The following is a 7,580-nucleotide window of genomic DNA, read 5'->3' on the forward strand; positions in this document are numbered from 1 at the left end:
ATTGCTTTCTCCAATGTTACCAATGATCTAATTGCCAAATATAATGATCTTTTTTTTCAAACCTTATCCTAGAACACTCTATATCCTTTGATATTGTTGATCACACTTCTTGAAATTCCCTTCTTTCTAGGCTTATTAGGGACACTACTCTATACTCGTTCTCCTATCTATCTGATTCCCTTTCTCTATCTACCTTACTGGATCTTGATCCACGTTGCACCTGCTAGCCATGGATGTCCCAAAAGGCTCTGCCCTAAGCCTTCTTCTCTTCTCTCTGGCCTAGCTTTCCAATCTTTTTATACTTTATTCTCTCCCCATATTGTGTGATCTAGCGCTAATGGCCTCCTTATTCTTCCTTACACAGGAAGCTCTGATTCTATGGATTTTCAGGGGCTATCCTCCGTGCCCAGAACTCTCTCCTTATCTCTGCCCCCTAACTTCCCTTATTTCCTTCAAATCTGAAATAAAATTCCACATTCGACAGGAAGTCTTTCCTGATCCCTCTTAATTCCAATGCCTTCTCTCCATTGCTTATCTTCAATTTATGCTGTGTCCATTGCTTGCATATAATTATTCATTTTTTTTCTTTCCAGAGAACATTGTGAGCTACTTGAGAGTGCAAGGATTGTCTTCTGCATTCATATCCCAAGCACTTGGCACAAGAAAACATGAGTGCCCCACTGTTACCCTGTCAATATTGGGAGAAATGAGAAAGGCCACTAATAGGCCCCTGTGACAAATTTCTATAAAGACATAAATGCATTGTATGGGATAGTCAGGAATAGATAGGTTTTTATCTGTATGGTAGGAGGGAACTCCCAAATTAGTAAACTCAAAGATCCTTTGAGTATTTGAGTAATTTGGGAGCTAAATTGAAGAAGAAGAATTGGGGGGAGAAAAGTAACTAGGGGCAGAGAGACCAATTAACATGGCATTGAAATAGTCCAAGCAAGAGGCAACAAGCACCTGAGAAAAAAGTGCTGGCTATATGAATGGATAAAAGGGGAAAGATGTGATTTCCACTACTATTCTTGACTTCAGTAGTTTGTCTTTCCCCGTCACTGCAGACTCATTAAAATGATATGTGCTGGGGCAGGTAGGTGGCACAGTGGATAGAGCACCAGCCCTGGAGTCAGGAGGACCTGAGTTCAAATCTGGCCTCAGACACTTGACACTTACTAGCTGTGTGACCCTGGGCAAATCACTTACCCTGAATTTCCTCACACACAAAAATGATATGTGCTTTGTTCCCAAAGAATAAAATTATGATGGTATTTAGTATATTATTGTCATCTCTTCCAGATATAAATGGTGGTGGGCAGAGGAACAATAAATCACAACCATAGAATTTTAGAGTTGGAAAGTACTTTAGAAAGCTTTGCCTTTGGAAGCCTCAAGCAAGTCTCTTATTTTCTCTCGGTCTCTGTTACCTCAGCGGAAATATGAAATTGATATACTAGACACTCTCTAAAATCTTTTCTGGATTTACAGTCTATGATTTCATGATTGCCTGCTCTAAACCTTCATTGAACAGATTAAAAGCAGAGCAAGAAACCAGTTCTCATGATCACAAGTCAAGCACATTTTCCACTATTACTAATGGAGCAACAAGTATTTGTGAATAGCTACTATGTGCCAGGAGCACTTTAAGTGTTGTGATGCTTCTAAATAAAACTCAAGACACAGTTCCTGTGTTTCAGGAGCTCAAGAGATGGTTGATGTCCAGGAATATGAACAAGAAAGAACAATAAAAACAGTGTAATTTAAGTGCTAAGTTGCATGGAAGTGATTATATATTTTTTGAGAATTTATCAGTTATCAGCATGTCAATTCATGGATGATACCTCTCCAAGCTCAGATAATTGAGTAAGCCTTCAAATTTGTCTGGCTGATACTGAAACTAGATAGACTTTGGACTTTGATTTTAACACTTAACATTTATTAAGCAGCTCCCACATGCAAAGCTATAAAGATAAAAAAGATAAATGAGACACAATCCCTGGCCTTTAGGAGCTTATCTGGTTGATTTGAACATTTGATTGCTGAATTTTAATAGTGTAGATGGAGTACATGAATCCAGTTGGGGTTAATTTAGAGCAGACTCCTTTACTCTGTTTATGTCATTTTGCACTTATTTTGCAGGAAAGGAAACTGAGTTACAGAGAGAGTTCAGGGACACCTCTTGGATTGGTGATAGAATTAAAAGAGACTCCAGTTCTCTGACCCTTTTCTGATACCCTTCACTCACTATACTTCTTTTATTGACTTGTGCCCACCATAGGATATACATTTTTGTTCTTGCAATGTACCAAGGGAAAAAAGGAATTAAAAAAATCACCCAGGAAGCAAAGAGCCAAATTCAGGTTTGTCCAAATGCCAGAGTATTAAAACATGATTACAGAAGAGAACCAATTTCTTTTGCCCAAAGGCAATGCCCATTGGAATCTATACAATCTCATCCCTAAGAAATGATTAGAACATCTCTGGGGTCCAGCTGGAAAGGCTATACAAAATGAAATGGGAAATATCAAGGAGGAGGAGTGAATTGCCCCCCCTCCCCCCGCAAAGTATCTGTACCTAATTTTCAAGTGCACTGAAATATCTAAGTATCCTTAAGCTCTGTGCTCTTATAAGGGGAGATGGAGGCTGAGCAGCTAGAGGGTCATTGAAAAAAGCTGTCCAGGTATGTAAAGGCCTGTGCCCTTCCTAAAGGAGTAGTAATAGTAACTCCCTCTTCCATAGCACTTTAAGGTTTATAAGGCACTTTACAAACATTACAGAATCTCAGAATCTTCAAGCTGAAGGGGAACTCAGCAGCCATCTACTCCAAACCATACCTGAAGAAGCATCCCCACTCTCACATCCAGAAAATGATCATCCAAGACCTCCAGGGAAAGAAAACCCACAATCCTCTGAGGCAGTCTAGTCTACTTTGGGGTATCTCAAAGGTTAGGAAGTTTTTCCTTTCCTCAAACCTACCATCACCTTTCTGGGTCCCAAGAGAAAAGATCTAATCCTGATCTTTCCATGACCTTACCTGATCCTCAGAACACTCCTATAAGAGCAGTAGTGCAAGCATTATTCCTATTTTACAGTTGAGAAAAATGAGGCTCCTACAGGTGACATTGCACCTAACATTGCAGTTATTCAATGACTAAGGCAGGATTGGAAGGCCAAGTTTCGAAATCTTTCCCAAGCTCTTATTCACTCTATGTGTCATGCTCCCTTCCTTGCAGAAGTCAGGCTTTCTCCCCTTAACTAGCAAGGATAAATTGTTGCATCTTCTGCAACTGAGAGAAAGAAAATGGGAGTTGGCTTGGCCAGTCAGTCACTGAACATGTATTAAGTCTCCTACTATGTGCCAGAAGTGTGCAATGGCTGAGGATCCAAATAAAGGTGAGCTCCTAAGGAGCTCACAGTCTAACAAAGAAGAAAACATGCAAACAACTCCATACAAACAAGCTATAGATGGGATAGTGGAAATCGACAGAGGGAAGGCACTAAAATTAAGGGCATGGGAAAGGTATACTGGGACTTGAAGGAAGCCAGGGAAACAAGGTGGTAGAGATATGGGGGACAGACATACCAGAATGGAGAGATGGAGTGTTTTGTTTGAGCTAGAGCAAGGAGGTGAGTGTGATTAAATCAAAGAATACACTGGGGAAGGTGATGGAATCATAAGAAGACTTGAAGGGAAAGCAATATCAATTTTATATAGCACCTACTATTTCCCAGATATTTTGCTCTGCACTTTCTACAAATATCATCTCATTTGATCTTCATAATAACATTGACACTATTATTATCCCCATTTTACAGATGAGGAAACTGAGACAGAGATTAGGTGAGTTGACCAAGGTCACACCGCCAGTAAGTGTATGAATCTGAATTTGAACTCAGGACTTCCTGACTCCGTGTCCAGAACTCTCTCCTTTGTGTTACCAGCTGGAAAAGTAAGGGTGACAGTTTATAAAAGCATTTGAATGCCAAATGAAGGATCTTATATTTGATTCTGGTGATAATAGGGAGCCAGTGGAATTTATTGAATTGGAGGTAAAGGAATTGACATAATCACTCTTCAATTTTATAAGATCACTTTGGCAGCTAAGTGGAGGATAGTTTAGAGTATGGAAAAACTTGTGGCAAGAAAACCAACAAGCATCTATTACAATAAGCAAAGCATGAAATAACAAGGCCCTGCGCCAAAGTGGTGGCAGTGTCAGAGGAGAGAAGGAGCCATGTGTGAGAGGTCCTACAAAAGCAAAATTCACAATCGTTGGCAACATATTGGATATGGGAGATGAAAGGGAGTGAGAAGCTGTTAATGAAAGAAAAATCTGAGAGGCAGAGTTTCTGGGTAATTAATTAATTAGGTTTGCTAACAATCACATCAATGGTCAGTGATTTCTCTTAGGAACCAAAGACAAAGACATGAAGAGACTGGAAGCTTTAATATAGTTCTAGAAAAGAGGTGCCTCTGACAAATGAAAATCAACCCTGATCTGTGAACAGTTAATGAGGGGGTGGGCTAAATCTTCAGCTCCTCCGGATGAGAACGTGGCTTGATCATGAGACTCAGATACCTCCAGAAATCTGGACAAAGGAATCCATCTCTACTCAGGTTGGTTTTCTCTTGCCTAACCTGGCTCACCCTAAACTCCAATAGAGGGGTACAAGGGCTTGAGTTTATTGCTTTGTAGCAGAAATTCACCTATATTTGATTCTGTTTATATTCTAAAGAAAAGTAAGGTCTCCTGGTTGGGTAAGGTCCTGCCTAAGATCAAGGAGCATGTACCCTGTGAATTAGGGCAGTCTCTATCAGCCACACCCTTCAGAGACTGGCTGACTGATCTACAGGGGCCAGTCCCCAATGAAGAAATAAAAAAAGAAAAGCCTAGATCCTGATTTAATAATTGGTTATTAATATAACAGAAAATAATAATTTCAAAGCCAAGGATAATGCCTAGTATTTGAGCCTTGGGTACAGGGAGGATGGTGGTGTCTTCTCCAGTAATAGGGAGATGGTTTAGGGAAGAAGATAATGAGTTCAGCTTTGAACATGTTGAGTTTAAAATGTCTATTAAACACCCAGTTTGAGATGTCTGAAAGGCAATTAGAGGTGCAAGACTGGAGGTCAGCAAAGAAATTAGGGCTGGATAGGTAGATTTGAGAATCACAAGCATAGATATGATAATTAAATCCATGGAAGCTGATGAGATTACCAAATGAAGTAGTATAAAGGAAAAAAAAGAAGAGGGCATAGAACAAAGCCCTATGGGACATCCATGTTTAATGGGCATAACCTGGATAAAGATCCAGTGGTGGAAACTGAGGAGTATTCAGAGAGATGGGAGACCAGGAAAGAAAAATGATACAAAAACCTGAAGATAAGAAAATATCAAGCTATAGAGTGATCGACAATTTCAAAGGCTTCAGAGGTCAAAAAGAATGAAGATTGAGAAAAAGTGATGAGATTTAGCAATTAATAGGTAACTTTGGAGAAAGCCGTTTCAGTGGAATAATAAAGTTGGAAGCCAGATTATAGTTAAGAAGAAAATGAGAGGAAAGGCAGTGAAGACACCTCTTATAGATGGCCTTTTCAAGGATATTAGGCCCAAAATGAGGGAAAGATATGGGAAGACAATTAGTGAGAATGGATAGATCAAACTTTCTACCACTCACTTTATATAACCTGATTGCTTTATCTTACTGGAACTTAGAAAATCTGGACTCTACCTTTAATTTTTCATTTTTTTCTTTAGTTTTTAATTTTCTTTAATTGTTTCTGGACCAGTTGAAAATAAGCTTCCTGAGGACAAGAATTATTTTTGATTTTGTAACCTCAGGGCCCAGCACAGTGCCTGACACATAACTGTTTAATAAATGAGAGTTGAATGAATGATTTGCTATGTGACCTTTAGCAAACAATATAAATTCCCTGTGCTTCTGTTCTTTCACGGACCATCTAAGTTGAAGTATTATTCTGATGCTTGAGCAAGGTACTAGGTGTGAAAATGCTTTGAGATAGATAAAAGGGACGAATAAATATTTCATATTTAATGTGAGATATGATTCTTCATTAAATTCCCCACTCCAGTGTTTTTGAAGGTTATACCAAGGAAATACAAGTTCTTTGGGTCAAACCAAGATGACAGGGCTTTAAATACAAGTTCAGTGTTGGCCTTGCTACATTCAAAGAGGTTTATCACCAGGCTCTCTGCAGGGTGATGAATTTTTCAGCCACAGCTGCTTTCAAAAACAATAAAAGACACCAAGAGGTTACAATCTCCACTTCTGGAAGGACTAAGCAAACTGACGAAATCACAGATCCTTGAAGTATCTCCATTATTGCAGTCTCATCAGAAAGACTGGGAAGGAGGAAAGAAGGGTCATAAAGGAAATGGCAAATATGGAAGAAAGGTAGTTGATGGGATGGGCAAACAAGAGAAGCCAAGAGTCAAGAGATAAGAATGTGAATGGCTAGAAGACAAAAGTAGAAACTCTCTAGGAGAAAAAAGATTTGGGGAACAAAGACATGGAAACAAAAGACCAGTAAATCAGAGAGAAAGGCGTCTATGCAGTGCTGAATGACACTGGGGACCAACATAGAAAATTGCCAATGGAAACTTCAAAGGAAGAGACCAGTGAAAAACAAAAAAGGAGGAATGAAAAATACAATCCGGAGCCAGTTCATACTGATGGCACAGAATGTGGTAAGGGGAAAACACTGCAGGAAGGAATCCTAAGAGTCAGGTGTGATCCAGATGGAAATGACTCTTTGAAGGAAGGTAGCATGATGTAAAGGAAAGAGCACTGGAGGAGAAATCAGGACATTTGATTAGCAGGTATAGCAAGAACAGTACACTAGCAGGGACTGGGAGTTTAAGATTTACATGGGACATCCAACTGGAAATGTCAAGCAGACAATTAGAACTTTAAAACAGGAAGGGGGCCAGCAAGGTGGCACAGTGGATAAAGCACCAGCCTTGGATTCAGGAGTACCTGAGTTCAAATCCGGCCTCAGACACTTGATACTTACTAGCTGTGTGACCCTGGGCAAGTCACTTAACCCCCACTGCCCTGCAAAAAAAAAAAAAAAAACAAAAACAAAAAAAAAACAGGAAAGGACTTTAAGAGTCCAAACTTGTGATTTCATAGAAGTTGATTTTATAAACTAAAGGTCAGAGAGGTTAAGAGACTTCCCCTAAATGAAACAGCTGGATAATAATTTCCAAAAAAGATCTCATTTGACATTTTGACAACTCTCATGGGAGGAAAAGAAAGGAGTGTCTCATTTTCATGCTACAAATACACCAAGGAACCAAGGCAGGAAAAGACGCAGTAATTTAGGAGCCAGTCCTTCCTAAAGCAAATCTGCTTCCCTCCCCCACTCCTTTAATCCACTTGTTTAATCCAATATATTTCTCTGAATCTATTTGGTTAGGTGTCAGTGACATAGATTCAGTCATCTTTTTATGGTTTGTGATCAACTTCCTATTCTATCGAAGGCATTCTAAACTTTTTCTCCTTTTTCCACTTAACATTCATATTCTCTGTTCCACTTACATTACCCTCACTGT

The sequence above is a fragment of the Dromiciops gliroides genome, chromosome 3, assembly GCF_019393635.1.
Source record: "Dromiciops gliroides isolate mDroGli1 chromosome 3, mDroGli1.pri, whole genome shotgun sequence".
NCBI lineage: Eukaryota > Metazoa > Chordata > Mammalia > Microbiotheria > Microbiotheriidae > Dromiciops > Dromiciops gliroides.